The 19705-nt window shown below is 35.9% G+C and overlaps 1 protein-coding gene and 1 non-coding gene across 3 annotated transcripts in view; both read right to left on the bottom strand.

Annotated features, from left to right (window-relative positions):
* The window catches only part of HCN1 (hyperpolarization activated cyclic nucleotide gated potassium channel 1), a 402641-nt gene that overhangs the window by 136352 nt on the left and 246584 nt on the right, over nt 1-19705 (bottom strand). The gene's annotated exons all lie outside the window — the stretch shown is intronic.
* LOC123836456 (U6 spliceosomal RNA) lies at nt 6835-6936 on the bottom strand. The gene has a single exon (XR_006788967.1). It is a non-coding gene; the product is annotated as a U6 spliceosomal RNA (small nuclear RNA).

Below are 19705 nucleotides of genomic sequence, written 5' to 3'. Positions count from 1 at the left end.
AAAGAAAAAAATTGAAACAATGTTTATTTTTTCTTATTTTCTCTTCTTCTAGCTTTTGATTCTACCAGCTTAGAGGAAGACTAGGAAAATGGTGATTCAGACATAATTCCCATTTCTGATGAGCTCATTTTAATTCTTTAAAGTCAGAATAAAAATATATGGACAGCTGTCCCATATTTAACCATGATATTACTATCCAAAGAACATATTAATGTGAAGCAGGTTCCCTTTGAACTTTAGTGGATTCCATTTGAAACCATGCTAATGAGCATATTCTAGCTATTTACTTATGGCATTGAGAGGAAATATAGTTTACTTTTAGAAAAGCAATTTTTAGTCTGTTTATGCATGATAAAAAAATATGAGCATAAAAAGGCAAATGCTACCCAAACTGGAGTATCCCTGAATACTTTGGTAGAATTCTTATTTTCAGTTATAATATTACCTAATGCCAACACCTCATACAGTTCTGACCACTTTGGTTGTGAAGCATAATAATTAGTAATTCCTGCGAAGAGCACAATGCTTAGTACAATTCCTGTAGAAGACTGACCTATAATATCTTACTCAGGCAAAATGCTAAATTTTCCACAAACTGATAGACTATAAAGCACATCTCCACATTGTATAGATGTCTTCTTAACTTCCTCTGATGTGGAAGGAAACAACTATGGCTTACTGGCAAAGCAAGAGAATGTCTTAACAATTAACAGCATGCATTTCATGGTCAGTAGGGACTGCTCAGAGAGAAGAGGTAAACCTTCAAAGCTTAATGATTTCTCTTGTGCATCACTTCCATGACTCATGCCAGATTTTCCCCAGCTAGTTCTAAAATGATTAATCTCCTCCAATGAGTCAATAGTCTTCCATCTTCACGTTTCCTTAGGCACTGGTGACAAAAATTAACAAAATCTTCTATTGTTGTTTTTTTTTTTTAAAGATTTTATTTATTTCTTTGAGAGAGAGAGAGAGAATGAGAGACAGAGAGCATGAGAGGGAGGAGGGTCAGAGGGAGAAGCAGACTCCCTGCCAAGCAGGGAGCCCGATGCGGGACTCGATCCCGGGACTCCAGGATCATGACCTGAGCTGAAGGCAGTCGCTTAACCAACTGAGCCACCCAGGCACCCCAAAATCTTCTATTGTATTCGCGTATGGGTATATGTGTATTTCTACCCCTGGCTTGCCTAGAAAAGGTGTAGCATAGCAGTCTCCCTAGTGTACAATCTGTGTGCTGTCCCTGGTAGCATTGTGATACCAGCTTCTCTGGACAGTGGAGAGGGAAGCAGCAGTAAGCCTCAGTAAGACAACTTTGATCACACTGTAGATGCGGTTTGGGAAAAGAGTACCCAATTTTCCAATCAGAATCTAGACAAAGAATGGCGTACTCAAAAACTGCTCCCATATCTTTTTCTAAGAGGCTAGAAATACCTTGAGTCCTTCTGTTTTAGGTAAGGAAGTCAATGTCACAATTTCTGGAAGGTTATGATTTAAATGCCTGCACATTACTTCTACGTCATTATTCAAATATCCTCTTGCCATGACCTACAGGTTCCTTGGCTGGCCCCAAAGGTTTCAGGACTGACTCCCAAGACACTAGAATTGTATAAGCATAGACTAGCACAGCGTGAACAGAGCATGAAGAGCATCCCAAAACAAATTCTTTAGAGAAGGATAAGGCTTGAATGCCATAAATTAAAGGCAAATATGAGGGATCAGATCTTTCAAATGAGAGAAGATAGATGGGAGTAAATGTGTATTGGGTATACATAAGATGGGGTTTAAGCAGATTACCGTTGCTTTGATATGTCCAGGGCTTAGCTTTGGCTATCACTGGAAGTATATTATGTGGTTAAAATAGAATCATTCAAAGGTTCTTTTTATCTTCTATTCTGTTATAGTGAGGTGGCATGCTTGGTTAGTGGGGAGTCAATCTAGAAAGCTGGCAAAAGATGAAAAATCAGATATATATGTTTCCATATGAGGTATAGTGAGGGCTACAGCAACTTCAAATAGAAAATGAGTAACACACAAGAGATTAGATCCTAGAGCATTTATCATTTATGATGAAGGTAGAATCCAAGCAAGGGGATAGGGGCAGTATTAAAACTTATCAAACTCAACACCCGAAGAACAAATAATCCAATCAAGAAATGGGCAGAAGACATGAACAAACATTTTTCCAAAAAAGACAACCAAATGGCCCATAGACGCATGAAAAAGTGCTCAACATCACTCGGCATCAGGGAAGTACAAATCAAAACCCCAATGAGATATCACCTCACACCAGTCAGAATGGCTAAAATTAACAAGTCAGGAAACGATAGATGTTGGTAAGGAAGCGGAGAAAGGGTAGCCCTCCTACACTGTTGTTGGGAATGCAAGCTGGTGCAGCCACTCTGGAAAAACAGTATGGAGGTTCCTCAAAAAGATGAAAATAGAGCTACCCTATGACCCAGCAACTGTACTACTGGGTATTTACCCCAAAGATACAAATGTAGCCATCGAAAGGGGTACATGCACCCCAATGTTTATAGCAGCAATGTCCACAATAGCCAAATTATGGAAAGAGCCAAGATGTCCATCGACAGATGAATGGATAAAGAAGATATGGTATATACATACAATGGAATATTATGCAGCCATCAAAAAACCGGAATCTTGCCATTTGCAATGACGTGGATGGAACTAGAGGGTATTATGCTAAGCGAAATAAGTCAATCAGAGAAAGACAAGTATCATATGATCTCACTGATACGAGGAATTCTTAATCTCAGGAAACAACTGAGGGTTGCTGAAGTGGTGGGGGGTGGGAGGGATGGGGTGGTTGGGTGATAGACATTGGGGAGGGTATGTGCTATGGTGAGTGCTGTGAATTGTGTGAGACTGATGAATCACAGACCTGTACCTCTGAAACAAATAATACATCATATGTTAAAAAAAAAAAAAAAAGGAAGATAGTAAGAAGGGAAAAATGAAGTGGGGGAAATCAGAGGGGGAGACTAACCATGAGAGACTATGGACTCTGAGAAACAAACTGAGGGTTCTAGAGGGGATGGGGGTGGGAGGATGGGTTAGCCTGGTGATGAGTATTAAGGAGGGTACGTACTGCATGGAGCACTGGGTGTTATACACAAACAATGAATCATGGAACACTACATCAAAAACTAATGATGTAATGTATGGTGACTAACATAACATAATAAAATAAAATTTTAAAAAATTCACCAAAATGCTAAAAATATTATGTAACTTAATAAGGTAATTGGCCTAAAGAGGAATAAATATAAATGCATAGAACAAAAGTGTTTAACCTTCACTCCATTTAGCTTTTTCCAGTTTTCAGGCATAGTTTAATTTGCATCTTATATATCTATATAAATACTATGCCTTTTTTTGGCACTTGGGCAAATGACTTAAATAAACTCTATGCATTAGTATCCTCGCCTATAGAATAGATATGCTAATAAAACTATTAACCTCATACTTAAGAAACACTTAGAATAGCAACTGGCACAGAGTAAATGCTATATAGATACTTGTCAAATAAAATAAATAATAAGTGTCTGTGAGATAGCTAAATTCTCAATAATTCTCTATTATAAAAGGCATGGGGGGAGCCTGTGTGGCACATTCTATTAGGTGCCCAACTCTTGGTTTTGGCTTAGATCATGATTTCAGGGTTATGAGATCGAGCCGCATGGAGTCGGGCTCCATGCTCAGCTAGGAGTTGGCTTAGAGTTTCTCTCTCCCTTACCCTCTACCTTCCCATTCTTTCTCTCTCTCTCAAATAAATAAATAATTTTAAAAAACGCCTGAGTATTGAAAGACAATGGTAGAATTAAGACATTCTGTGTCATGTAGAAAAATGTCTTTGGCTTTCCAGAAATTTTTGTGTGGTTTTCTAATTGTGCCTGTATTTTCAAATAATGATTCAAAAGAAGATACAGAATTTAGGTAAGCATACTTTATTTTGCATTAATGCAGTAATTATCAGCAAGATGAAAAACATGGCATAGTATAAAGAATGTGAAATATTCTTTAGGGAAAGCATATCTACTATATATAGCAACGTTCTTATATATGTTTATATAAAAAATTTTATAATGCCATTTACTTTACCCAGATAGCCAGTGTAAGATGTTGGATGTTGGTATAACAGATAAAAAAGATAGACTTTAATATGATAAGAAATAAAATATTGTCATTACCATTATATATTTCCTTGACTAATAACTTTGCTTGTCCTTTCACTTTATGGAGTACCCTAAGGTATATTTCTTATCAGATTATATAAACCATGACTTTGGACAATAAACTAAATTCAGAAAATCTGAAAAAAAAAAATAAATCAGGAAGAAAAAAATAAAATCTTTTAATTTTAGGTATGTCTATAAATTTACTTGACATCAACACTCTTGAAATATAGGGTAGCTTTACTGGAAAAGGTAAAATATATTACATTATTAGTAAGCCAATAGGTGCCATTAAAGTATAAATGACAGTATTACTGTTATTATTATTAGTCAGTGCTACACAATGATAATGGCATGGTTGTCTGAGAATCCTAAGATATTCATATTTGATTCTTATTATATATTTTCTCCAAAGTTTGTAAGCTACACCATGTAGGAGCAAATTTCATAAGTAAAATGGGTGGGTGTTTTCGACAAAGTTTAGGTAGAGAAATATTAGAGGTAGAAAAAAAAGGAGAAGACGATTTAGTATTTAGATGGTAATATAATCATAGGAGTAAGAAGGGGCAGGAAAATTGGGTTAAAGTAGTGATCTTGATGGCATTACCCATATAGGAATAAAACATTATTTTACACACACTAAGACATTTTAAAAGACAAATTAGGTAGTGAACTAAGGCATTTTCAAAGGCAATAATCTACCCTCTAGAATAAATCTTAATAAAATAGATTCAGGGAAAGTTCTCTCTTTCAGGAAGCTAATGACCCAAAACATCCCTATGAACATAGAATACAAGGGATTAAAGCTAAACCGAAAAGGATTAAAGTATCTCAAAGCCCAACACGTTGTCTTCAAAATTTAAGAGAAATAACTGAGCTTTGTAGTATATTCTGTTAATAAAATGGACCATTTGAAAAGTAAAGAAGTTCAAGAAAACAAACCTTCAAACCCAACAACCATTGTTATCCCATCAAAGTACAAATCTAAAGGCATCACATGGGTTCTGATGCCATTCACTAGACTGAGATAGGTGTTTTTTAAATATATTCTTATCCACTATTGAGTGAGCTATGACCAGTCTCACTCCAATGAAGAATTTAGTTATCTGTTAATCTCGTCGCCCTCTTCTATGCTGCTCCTTCACATAAAACAAGCCACAAACCCCAAACAAATCTAGTTTACCTTCAATTATTTAGGTGAACAGAGTTGAGTATGATTCATCAAAATAAAACAGACCACTCTCCTGACCTCTAATCCTAACTGTCTACTAGGATGTCCCCTACTCGGCTTTAAACTGATGTGCCAAACTCTGTGTCCAAACTAAATTCATCTAACCGGAATTTACCATCAATAAGCCCTATTGTCCCTGAACCCCCCCCCATCTCAGTTGGTATCACTTAACTGATTCCATGTCATACTTTCCCTTCCCTCCACTGTGAGACCCCAAAGCATCCAGGCAGAAGAGCATCTAAGCAGTATCTGCTTCTACTTTACCCCCTAAATAGTTCTCAGGTTAGCAGTCTTGCAAGTACCTGTTTATCACAAAACAACCAACAAATGTACACAAAGAACAACTATTGAAAAGAATCCTTCTATTGTCTCCCCTTCCCTGCCCAGTATTTCCCTTTAGGACATCTCACAGTGTGTTAAAAAGAAAACCAAAGACCCAAAATGGTGTCATTTAGGCCAAGTTCTCAAATCTGGGCTCAATACCTAGTTTAACTGCAGTTTCAGTCTCCCCCAGAAATGCAGTCTTAATCAGTCAGGAATATTCTGATAGGCTCCAATGAGTCTGGCAGGGGCGCTCTCCAGCCCTCAAAGGTAGAGGGAGTAATTTGCATGATAAGATCCCCTCCACTTCACCTCAGGGAAAGCAAAGTTGTCTGTAACAATCCTTTTCTTTTGCTAATCGCTTTCTTGCCCCACCCTCTTTCCAGTAAAAATCTTCCATTCTGTACAACTCCTTAGAGTTCCCCTCTACTTGTAGATGGGATGCTGCCGATTTGTGAATCCTTTAATAAAGCCAATTTGATCTTCAAATTCACTCATTTGAATTTTGTGTTTTAACACGTGTCACTTGGCTTGAGGCCCTGCTTTTGGTTGTTTATATTATCACAGGTTTATACTACGGAAAATGACTTGGCCTCCATAATAACCATGCCTATCTTCAGTGCACTTCTTCCTTGATTGTGACCCTTAATTACTCTGAGGCCAGTTGTTTTCCTTCCAAGGTTTTCTAAAACCAACTTACACTTCTGCGATCAAAAATATGTTATAACTCAATAATATTATACTATAAGATCCTATCATCTTATAAGCAGTGGTTAATATTAAACTGACCCTTCTGCTCTTTCACCATCCCTGGATTTTGATTCTGCTCTTTTATTTCTAAAGCTGTATAGGGTTTATTTTCGTTTTTATTTCTCTTTTGAATAGACAAATAGAGCTCCCTTTTCTGCCAGTTTTATTGAGATATAATTGACATATAATGTTGTATTAATTTAAGATGTAAAACAAAATGATTTGATACATATATGTGTATATGCCTATATACTAGGCAATGCAATATATATATATATATGTTGCAAAGTGATCACCACAAAAAGTATAATTAACATCCACCAGCCCACATAGTTACAAAAATATAAGGAATACTTCACACGTTTGCATGTCATCCTTGTGCAGGGACCATGCTAATCTCTGCATAGTTCCAATTTTACTACGTATTTCTCCCAAAGTGAGCACTAGAGCTCCTCTTTTTTAATCCCAATGAAAAACACTTAAACTTTCTGGCATTTTCCTTGTCTGGATTACTACAAATTATAGCACAAATTACAATTTACCTCATCTACTTTAATTCCTTTCCAGTCTGTTCTTTGGAACAGCCAGCAACAAGTCCAATCCATGCTTAGTTTTCTCATAGCCTCAAGAGTAAGTCAAACCTACCAAGATAATCACAACAAGCTGGTCACCATGCAGCCACTCCCTGGCCCTTCAGCAACACTCTTTAACTCTCCTAACTCCTATACAAAATCCCAGACTGCTCTTGCCACCTGGAATCACTTGCAGTTCCCCAAATAAGACAATTCATTCTCCTCCACGCCTTTACATAGGTAGCTTTCTCTTACTCAGTATGCATTCTGACCTCCTTCCTCTCTGCCTGGCCATTTCAGCTAGTCTTTCAAGATGCAAATCACTTTGTAACATTCTCAAATATCCACCTTCATCCGTCCAAGTCAGCCCTCCCAGCTGGGCCCAGCGTCTCATCTATGCAACCCAAGGACTTATGCTTCCATTTATCATGTGATTGCATTGTACCATCTGCTTATTTGTCTTCAGCAGTATAACCAAAGCTCCCTAAAAGCAGGGACCATATCCTAACCATCTTTGTATCACAAACATCCAGTAGTGACTGATACTAATGAAATCTAGGAAAAACATTTAACTGAGAATAACAGTATTCGAGTATAGGCTGTTCTATAATGTTACCATAGCTACATTGAATTGTGTTGGAAGTAGAAAAGGCAGTACCTTCCCTTGAACTACAAAGAAAACCAGGATCTCTCATTAAGGTTCAGGGTATTTCCACTGTGAAATATGAACTTTAATTTTAATAAAATGGAACAGATGTCCTTAGCAGTTTGATCAACTATTCTCTCATTGATATCTGTATAGCAGATGGTATAAATAACTCATCATGTATTTAAATGCTGATTTTAAAACTGAAATAATATAAAATATTTCAAGTTTATTAGGTATGCTTTCCTTCATGAGTGCCTTATCAGGGGATTAGCATCCTTGCTAATTTTCAGACATGCTTTCATATAGTTTTCTCCTCACTTGTTTTCTCCTGGGAGGAAGGCAAATGTCCTTTCACAATGATATACTTCTGCTTTTCTGGACTCAAAGTGCTGAGAGTTAAATTTGAAACACCACTCTAATAGCGCAAATATCATCATTTACATATTTTCGTCAGGAACCAAAGATGGAACACATACCCAATATACATCAACTGACAACAACCTAACAGAAGTTGCGTTGGTTGCCTTAGATGAGGATGACACATCTAACATTGACATTGGAGGTAACAAATGTGGTCCGTGATCACAAGTGGAAATGTGACCAGCCTAGTGAAAACAGTTCTTAGAGGTCTTATGAGGGGAGCCTGCATGGCCCATATATAAATGTGCAGTAGTATTTATATGGTGTTCTTATTTAGCCTCCCATCATTCTTGTGTATACAAAAACAAAACAACGAAAAACACGATTTTGCTTTCTGAAATATAATCAATCGAATATGATTATTCTCAATATACTCCAATGTTCTCTTTAGGATACAGAATAAAAGTGGTGGAAGTTTCTCCATATTAGAATAAGTAATGAATCCTTGGTGAGTAGGGGACACTGAGTCATCTTTTTCTTACTATTCCTCACCACCCCCAACTCATTAAAAAGGGTAATGGCAATGCAAAACCCTGTGTTGCCAAATTTTAGAATTTTCTGGGCTTCCCAGAATCCTTCCCCAGGTAGGGACCAAATAAAAGAGAACACATTTAAATATAATAAAGTTTGAGTGTGCTTTGCCAACAACCCTGAGCTAGTCAACATTGCATAGGACTCAAAACTCAGTAGGTAATGAGAACATCCAAATGTGGTTTTCTCTTAGTGCAGTGTCAGGCATTAAATATTAGCGAATTGACTATTTCTGATGGATGGCTTGAGGTATTAAGTGGCTACTCATAATTTAGTATTAAACAAATTGCCACTAATAATTAACTTTTCTGACTATCTTAATGTAAACGTTTCTGCAATATATTATTATCTGGAAAAATCACACAGTAGTTATCAGAGGAGCCATTTTTTAAATCAGTATTTGGCACTAAGTTAGGTCAAGGTCAGAGTTAAGGACAGAATCTATAGTTTGTGTTTACTAGGTCTTGTAGTATTTGACCTTTAAACTGCTGTTTCGTCATGTCATAGCTATTGCAGAGAAAGTGATCATGTTATATCCAATTTCATTGCTAAAATATATACAAGGTCATTGCCTCCAGCAGGTGACTGGAAAGAATAATGTAATCTTCTTAATCGTGACACCCAAAATAAAACTAAGAATTTTTCTCAAGTCCTTTTGAATGTACTCAAAATGTAAATAAATGAAACAATAGGTTACCCATAGTCAGCTAGGATCGATTTAATATGGCCAAGCAGACAAAAGCAGTTTCCTTAAATAAGAGCTACCCAGGGTCTCATTAGTGCAGAGAAAAAAAAAAATCAAGGTCATGCTAAGGTGTATGACTTCATGGTGGAAAATTTCAATCCTCCAAACACCTCCCAGAAAAGAAACCAAAAGCAAGAGGAACAACAACAAATATGTCAGGCAGATTTCAAAATCTCATTTAGACCACTGGACAAATACTAAGGAAAAAAGTAGAAGTTCTAAATATACTGAGGTATATATTTTTACAAAGTAAGGTTGACAAGGTTGGAGACAGACATGGAATGTCTCTTATTAGAATGGCATATAGAATTATCACCACACGAGTTTACATATGGGAAAGTGGGGGCCCCAAAATTCTGAAGAATTTTTCTAAGAATTACATCTTAGAAAAAAAAAAGGGTCTGAGAATGGATTTTATGAATAAATAAAATCACATTTTTCATTTATCTTTTAATCCTGTCTTGCCATATTTAGAATGATCAAGGAAAAAGTGACTATAATATACTCTGCTAAAATACAAGCAATATAAGGTGAGAAAACATATTCATCAAATGATATTTATTCAACAATATATGTAAACATAAAGATTAAACAATACGTGTTTCTACCTATTTTAATATATCGTTAAATTTATATGTATAATATTTATGTGTATATAAAATGAGGGCAATCACCTATCACAGAGTTTGAGCTAAAAAATAATGCTGATAGCATTAATGGACTTCTAATCTACTTAATATTGTTTTGCAAGCAGCTTTCAAAACCAAGCAATCTGATCTTTTCTAAATGGCATTATAGTAGGAAAAAGGTCATTATGTTTAGGCTGGCAAGCCCATGAGGAAAATAATAGTAAGTTTCCAGTTAGACTCTGATGCTGATTAAATCAATATAACTGTCAACAGCTGGGTCCTGAGATTAACACAGATGTGGGAACAGAAAGCAAACACAACTGTGGAAATGGAAGCAAATACTATGCTTATGGACAAAAGCCATCTGGGAATTGCTTCTTTGAGCAGGAGTTATAAATCGAGGCAGTTTGCCTGTAGAAAGCTAATACCTTTCTGTACAAGCACTTTATTATAATTTGGAGATTTATACCTAATTCTCTATGCCACTGACATAACCCAACCCAGGAGTATTACCAAAGCACAAACTGCACATTTACATTGGGGTGACTTATCTTCATCACAGAATATTAGAAAGTGAATAGTGCATGTTCTCCTTTTGCATATACATCCTTTTGTATCGAGAAACATTAATGATGAAGAATTTATGGTTTTTTTTTTTTGTTTGTTTGTTTGTTTTAAAGATTTTATTTATTTATTTGAGACAGAGAGAATGAGAGAGACAAAGAGCACATGAGAGGGGGTAGGGTCAGAGGGAGAAGCAGGCTCCCTGCCGAGCAGGGAGCCCGATGCGGGACTCGATCCTGAGACTCCAGGATCATGACCTGAGCTGAAGGCAGTCGCTTAACCAACTGAGCCACCCAGGCGCCCAAGAATTTATGTTTTTGACAGGTATCCTCTCCAACACTTACAGGAATTTAGGATGAATATCATATTGTGTCAGACTGGGCTTGCTTAAAAGTACCAAATATTATGTGCCTTGTTTCGGGGAGCTGATAGTGGGGCACACTGCGACACTATACAAGCTTCCTTTGTTGAACAAACTTAAAGGACTATAAGCTATTATTTCATATCCTGAAAGAACCAAGGCATAGGTACTAGAATGGGAGAGTTTCGTGGAAACACTGGAACAGTTTGCCAAGGGGATGTTGTTTATCCACTACTTGCAAGTAGTTAATGAGAGGTACTTTGGATGCAGGGAATTAGTATCTTATGAGAGAGGCTGATACATTCAAACCATGGGGAATGAGAGGAAGAAGTGAACATCAGAATGCTAATCAGGAGCCCAAAGGAGTGCCAGGAACTAGGATGTTGAGCAATAAAGTACCAGAAGTCCCCTAAGATATTTGAGTAAGTGAGCAAGTGTTTCTATTGGAGGCCTCAGAATAAGCTATCATACTAGAAATCTTTCCCTCCATGTCTGTCCTTCACCCCTCTTTACCCCACTCTTTACCCGGGAAACTGACCCCTATAGATTACAGTTAACAGGATCCCATGCCTCTGACTTCCAGTTGGATTCAGTCATCTGACATAGATGCAAGGGAAGAAGGAGAATGTAGTCAGTATTTTGAGCTTCCCCTTTGAAAAGAGTGAGTTGGCTATGTTTTCTGTTAAAGGGAATTACTCCTTTCAATGCAGCCCCATCTTTAAGAGACCCCCTTTTCTGACTTTCGGTGTTGGTAACCGTTCTGTGATAACTATCCCTGGGCACCCTGCTATCCCCTGTGGTCACGAATATCTCACTCACAACCTGGTAAATAATCCTTTTTTGATTTTTTTAATTATTAAATTAATTAATAATTAAATTATTAAAACATTTATTCAAGTATAATATACAATGTTATGTTAGTTTCAGGCATACAATATAATGATTCCACAACTCTATGCATTATTCAGTGCTCATCATGATAAGTGTACTCTTTATCTCCTTCACCTACTCCCCCCATCCCCCCATTCACCTCCCCTCTTGCAGCTATCAGTTTGTTCTCTATATTTAAGAGTCTATTTTGTTTTGTTTCTTAAATTCTGCATATGAGTGAAATCATTTGTCTTTCTCTAACTGACTTATTTCACTTAGCATTATATCCTCTAGATCCATCCATGTTGTTGCAAATGGCAAAATTTCATCCTTTTTTTATAACTGAGTAATATTCTACCATATATCTTTTTTATCCATTTATCTAAGGATAAACATTTGGGTTGCTTCCATATATTTGTTATTGTAAATTGCTGCAATAAACATAGGGATCACATATCTTTTTGAAGTAGGGTTTTCATTTTCTTTGGGAAAATGTAGTGGAATTATTGGATCAAATGGTAATTCTATTTTTAACTTTTTGAGGAACCTTCATACTATTTTCCATAGTGGCTGTACCAGCTTGGATTCTACCAAACACTTGAAGAAGAGTAAATACCTATTCTTCTCAAACTATTCCAAAAAATAGAAGAGGAAGGATAGATATGAGGTCAGTATTACCCCGATAGCAAAACCAGATAAAGACACCACAAATAAAGAGAACTACAGGCCAATATCTCTGATGAACATTGATGCAAAAATCCTCAACAAAGTATCAGCAAACTGAATCCAGCAATACATTAAAAAAATCATTCACCACGATCAAGTGGGACTCATTCCAGGGATACAAAGGTGATTTGACATTCACAAATCAATTGATGTGATATATCACATTAACAAGAGAAAGGATAAAAACCATATGTTCATTTTAATAGATGTAGAAAAAGCATCTGACAAAGTACCACATCCATTCATGATAAAAACTCTCAACAAAGTAGGTTTAGCAGGTACATATTTCAACATAATAAAGGCCATATACGAAACACTTACAGTGAACATATTTAATGGTGAAAAACTGAGGGCTTTCCCTCTAAGATCTGGAACAAGACAAGAATGTCCACTCTCACCACTGTTAATCAAAATAGTACTGGAAGTCCTAGCCACAGCAATTAGACAAGAAAGAGAAATTAAAAGGCATCCATTGGTAAGGAAGAAGTAAGATTTTCACTATTTGCAGATGACATGATACTATGTATAGAAAACCTTAAAGACTCCCCAAAAAACTACTATACCTGATAAATGAATTCAGTAAAGTCACAGAATATAAAATTAGTATACAGAAATCTGTTGCTTTTCTATACACTAATAGTGAAGTAACAGAAAGAGAAATTAAGAAAACAGTCCCATTTACAATTGTACCAAGAAGGATAAAAAATGTAGGAATAAAAAAAAAAAATGTAGGAATAAACTTAACCAAAGAGGTAAAAGACCTGTACTTTGAAAAGTATAAAACATTTATGAAAGAAACTGAAGATGATACAAACAAATAGAAAGATATTCCATGCTCATGGATTGGGAGAACCAATATTGTTAAAATTTCCATACTACTCGAAGCAATCTTCAGATTTAATATAATCCCTATCAAAATAGCAACAGCAGTTTTCACAGAACTAGAAATCATCCCCTTTTTAAAACCTTCCCCTACTTTGTAACTTCAGAAAGTCATCCGTTCCTGTGGCAACCCTACCTGTATAGTGCTTTAGATAGAGAAGAAACACATGGAGATACAGAAATAAACTTTCCTGAGAGTCAAGAAATGTCAGCTCAAGAGATCAGTCACTAATAATTTTATGAACCTAAGAAAGTCATTTACCTTCTCTAGGTATCTTTTCATTTTAAAAAAGAAAATTTGGACTTCTGGAACTAAGGTTTATTTTTGCATCTAAAATTAATCTTTCTATTATTTTAGACACAGAAGTAATCTGATTATAAGAAAATTGATGTCTTTTATATCACACCCTTCTTGTATCCTGGGGCACACTGCTTTATCAATATCCATCCCCTTTTCCTTACAGAATGCCCAAAGATTTGGGGTGGCAGTATGGTCAGCATAATAAAATAGATTATTTATACTTTTTAGAAGAATGGGGCAGCCAAGTGATTCATTACTCAATGAGGTAAAAGTCAAAGTTACTGGGTGGGGTTTCTGGAAACATAAGGGATGTCCCAATTGGGGTTGCCTTTTCTGCCATTTGGCTTTTCTCTTCTCACCTGAAATGTGGACTTGATGGCTGAGGTTGGGAAGCGTTCCTGACTGTGACAGCAGCAGTTGCATCTTACGGCAAATGGAGGGGGGGCGCTGATAACATCATGGAAGTGGCACCCCAGACTTGGATGGCCTATCTTTCAATTTATCATCTGGTAGACCTTATCTAATGCACTCCTGTGACTTTCTATAACATAAAGTTGTATGTCTCTTTAACTCATAGCAAAACATTAGCATTAAGTTACACACACACACACACACACACACACACGCATACTCCGTGCTCCTTATAACACTAAGGTCAGAACTCTACTCCGATGTCCCAATAAGCCTTCCTTCCCCTACCTTATCTTGTATTCAACCCACTCCTCAAAATTTACCAGGACTGTGCTAAAAGCACACAGGGTTTTAATTTCTAATTCTGAAAGTCATAGGTAACTTGTTTTAATTCATGAGATTTACTTAATCTACAACTTGTCCATTTACAGTTAAATACCCAAGAGAAACTCTTGCACAGGTATGTGTGTAAAGAAAAATGTTCACAGCAGCATGGCTTTTAACAGCAAAAAAATTGGCAACAGTATACACACACTATGGAATATTATACTGCATTGAAAATGAGTGCTTTGCAGCAACATGCAATAACATGGATGAATATGTCAACAACATAGTGAGTGAAGGAAGCATATCCTATAAAACAACACCCAGCTTATTAACCTTTTCATTAAGTTAAAAAAAATGAAAACCGAACAGTGTGTTTTGAAAAATGAACTGTTGAGATACATTTGTTTTTACAACTGTTATTTAAAGGCAAAGAACTGAAAAATACAGATTTCAATGTTGAGTGTCAATTTTCTAATTTACAGTTATTAAGTAAATATACCCACATATGTGTAAGTGTAGACAGACCAAGTGCCTTCTATAGAAACCAAGTGCCTTCTATAGAAATTAGGAAGTTGACATTCCATTTTCAGTTGGAGATACCTATGTACACAGCCCAAGTTAAACTTGCTAAAGGTCCAATGTCTAGCTCATAAATATTTTTTAGGCTCACTTTTTTAAAAATAATCAACCTCTCCAGAAAACCTTCCAAATTCAGCAGATTTTCCTTTCTTCCCCATAATTTATCAGCTTAGAAAAATATGTATCAATCAAATATGCCACCCCTTTTACAACTCTGCCATTCAAACTCTTTCAGTTACCTTCTAGCCTCTTTTGCGTTGCTGGGATATTAATGGGAGAAACATCAAGCTCACAGAGGGGACTAGGCACTGATTATTACATATGGTTGAATAGTAAGAGACAAAAACCTTTCAGTGGCAATCTCCTAAATTCAGCTTCTTTCAGCCCAGCATTCAAAGTCCCTCACAATCAGATCTCAGTTAACTTTTCTAACTTTTTAACTTTCTCTCAGTCCTTCTCCAGAAACTCCACCACAACCAAACTCCTGCTTCTCCCCAAACAATCCATGGACTTTCCTGTATCAGAGTTCCTCCCAAGGAGTATTCTTGTTCACTATATTCTACATGCATGGGAGGCTCTTCTCCTTTCTACAGATTTAAATTCTATCCATTCTTCAAAATTCAGTTCAATTTTTATCACTTCCTTGCCGATATTTCCTTAGAACTGCTGTAACAATTTTCATTAGTAAAATCACTTGGTAACACATTTGTACCTCCCGTCTCACTAGCTCACCATCATCTGGCAGGACTTATCCCAGGGTGAGAGAGGTTCAGTGAAGAGTTTCTGATTGCCTGGATTCCAAAATATCTTCAACTACAGTGTTGGGATTTTCTTTAAAGTGTATAATTTTATTTTTCTCTCGTCTTCCCAAGTAAACTTCTTTGACAGAAAGAGCTTTGTCTATCACATACTTACTTCTCTGACCTTGCCAAGTTCATTGCTCATAAAAAGTACTCCATAAAAACTACTGATTTACTTTAAAAGGATAAGAACATTAAATTTGTGATTAAGAATTACCTCAACATATTGCTTTGCTTTTAAAAATACACAAAGAAACAAAGTGCCTTCTATAGAAACCAAGTGCCTTCTATAGAAATTAGGAAGTTGACATTTATCTTCAAGATAAGGTCACTTAAGATTCAGAATCAAAAGTTAGAGGGAAAAACAAACAAACAATAACAACAAAAACTCAACACTCTGGGAAACAAACTGAGGGTTACAGAAGGGGGGATGGGGTAACTGGGTGATGGGTATTAGGAGGGCACGTGTTGTGATGACCACTGGGTGTTATATGCAACTAATGAATCACTACATCAAAAACAAATGATGTACTACTATATGCTGGATAACTGAACATAATAATAATAATAATAAAAAACTCAACACTCTTCATAAACAAATTTACCAAAATATTCCATAGTTTTTGAGAAAAATGTTACTTTCACTAGTCAGATGGCATGGAATGCTACTATTAATTTATAATACTATTACACTATTCCCCCAACTGCATTTGAAGATTTGTTTTCTTTAATAAACCTTAACATATTCTCAGTATACATATCTTCACTTTCTTTATTGCTGACAATGTTGCAAATTTATGCTAAAAACAGACAGACATGTCCTCTCAGTATTTTAGGTCTTCATTAATAGACACATTTATTTAGATTAAACCAATAATTCAATAGAAGAATAATTTCTACTACTACTCTCTACCCTGAAAAACATTTTCATTGTTTTCATACTGTACATATATGTGTGTGTGTGTATATATGTATGTATATATGTATGTATACGTATATATGTATATAAATGTATATATATGATATACACTTACAGATACACACATACGTGGTACAGTTTTCATACTGTACATATACGGTGTATATATATGCATATGTATATGTATATATATATGATATACACTTACAGATACACACACATATCTGGCTTATGTGTTACTCATAGGAAATTATCTGCAGTATCACTAATGACAAAATATGTTTTAAATCAAGGAATTCTTTCTTTTTTTTTTTTAAAGATTTAATTTATTTATTTGACAGAGAGAGAAACATCGAGAGAGGGAACACAAGCAGGGGGAGAGGGAGAGGGAGAAGCAGGCTTCCTGTTGAGCAGGGAGCCTGACGTGGGACTCGATCCCAGGACCCTGGGATCATGACCTGAGCCAAAGGCAGATGCTTAATGGCTGAGCCACCCAGGCACCCCAAGGAATCATTTCTTATAATTTTCATTAACAGTACGTAGTTTGGGTGTTTAGTATGTGAACATAATGAAATCAGGGAAGATGGTATTGATGTTTTGTTACAGTTACCTAGCATATAATGCCTATCACACAATGAGTAATTAACAACACATGAGTGGTGGTTTGTGATTTTCTTGCCAAACCTTTAAACATGTCTCTTGTTGCAGGGAATAGTATGAAGTCATTATCATAAATTCAATTGCAGTGGTGTATGTTCTCAGCAGCTTGTATCGTCTTAACATTATTCTTACACAATAAAGTGCTTACTTATATAATTTATATTCACATAATACTAATTAGCTCCATCTGTGTGGTATTTTATTTAATACTAAGAAATCCAAATATGGGATCATTTGATAAATTTTAAAAAATCATGCATTAAATCCTTGGAGATAAGTGGTGTGAGTGCATGAAATAACTATAGGTTAATTTCTGGCAACATATTACTAATCATATCAAGATGTCAAATAATCCTTTCAAGTATTACAGAGCGATTTAGTAACGTTAAACCTGAGAAGATAGTAGAAGATATTTCATATGAAGATGGTAGTGATGGAAAGAAAGAATGAGGAGAAGAGTCAGAGGAGAGAATAATCTAACCCCGTGTAAGTGAGAGAAAATAAACAACTACGCAAAAGGCTAAGTAATGGAGCAGGGAAAGATGACATGTTTGAGTCATGCTGTAGAGTTTAAAATGAATTACAAAAATTATAAAGAAAATGAATTACAATTACTGTGATGCTGGACTAGAAAAGTAATGTGATTGATTTTTATTGTTTGATCGATGGATCGATTAAGAGATTCTAATGACAGGAAGGTATGACATGGAATCATGTCAGGAGAGAAAGGAGGCTAGCTGATTAGCTAGGAGGCTTTATCTAAAATTTAAATATGAAATAATGACCTGAAGCAGACAGATGTTTGGGAATGGCAGAAGAAGGAACACACGCAAAGCGTATGACAAACCAAGATTTAGAACTTGATGGTGTGGAAACAAAAATGAGTGAATATTGTTGTTGCAATTCTGTGGGAATGAGAAAGTAGATACCAGGTGTTTACTTTCCTGAGGCTAGACAAGCAAGATTCTCCCACTCCTTCTAACCTGAAGAAGGGCTTCATCTCTCCCTGCAGTTAATTCTGTTTAACTGCTTGAATAGGCAAACTTGTTTAGATGAAGTCTGGTGGTCACTCATAAAAAGCTCCCAGTTCTCATGGAGGAGCAAAAATTTTTAACAGGATCTGTCCCTGAGGACAGTTCAGAAGTGCTTAATATCTGCTGCCCATATGAACTCTGAGAAAGTTTTGTTATGTGTTTAACTATAGGGGGAAAAACACAATTCTTCTCCAGTCACCTGGTAACCTAAGGAAAAAGAAAATGTTAAACTTCAGTGCAGAGAAAAGCGAAGTGTAATCTGAAATTCACAAAACAACAACAAACCTTAACAGTGTACATGCCTACACCATGGAAGGCATCTTCACAGCATCCTGCTGGCTAACTGGCTCTGGCATTACCAACACTTGCCATGAGTTGACTCCTACACAGCCGGCTGCCACTGGTCAGCCCTGTATTTCTTAAAATGTTTTCTTCCTAAGGTGGTTTTTCCTGCTGCCGGTTTCCAAGATACCAAGAGCTGAATATATTGCAATTTCCTACCCTTAAATGTCAAAACAAAACAAACAAAAACACCCAGTGGCTGCTGCCTTCAGAATGTACTTCACTGGCTTATCTTTAATTTATTTTATTTTTATTTTTTTATTTTTTTGTGACCAGTGGTCTAAAACCCAGGTTTTGGCTTATTAAAAACATTTTACAAATTCCACAATTTTCTGTGTTCAGGGTTAAAGTTTAAGCCTCATAGCTGCTCTGCTGAGAAAAATCTTTTTGCTTTTTTCTAAAATATCTGAATATTTGTGTTCTTCAAAATCCATTCAGCCTTTCCTTTTACATAACCCTAGTTTCTCTTGCAAATTAGCTTGCAACATCCAAGTGCTTTATTAGATTTGACCAAGTTGTAGCTTTCGATAACATCACCTGTAAAGAAAAATTTATTGTCTTATTGCTTTGATTTGTGTTGGAAAAATGTTGTATTTCTAAGATATGGATCTGTATATCAAACGTACAGCTCAACTAAATTGTTCTTATTTTTACCTGTGCTTATTGGTACATTTTAAAAAAACTTTATAAGTAAAACAAAGTGTAAAATGCTCATAAAGTATATAAGTCATCTTGAAGTCCTTTAGATAAACTAGGAAAACACTTTGAATTTAAGTATTAATCCATAAATGTTTTGATTACTTAACATCAATGAAACTACCTGATTGAAATTATGGTACAATATGTAATGACATTTGTGTCCAAGTCATTTAAAGTACAAGGGAGTAT

Source organism: Mirounga angustirostris, unplaced genomic scaffold (assembly GCF_029215605.1).
Source record: "Mirounga angustirostris isolate CCGP_5_RB_7025 unplaced genomic scaffold, mMirAng1.0.hap1 SCAF_7, whole genome shotgun sequence".
Lineage (NCBI taxonomy): Eukaryota > Metazoa > Chordata > Mammalia > Carnivora > Phocidae > Mirounga > Mirounga angustirostris.
The sequence above is the reverse complement of the archived record's forward strand: the minus strand, read 5'-3'. Positions and strand labels throughout refer to the sequence as shown.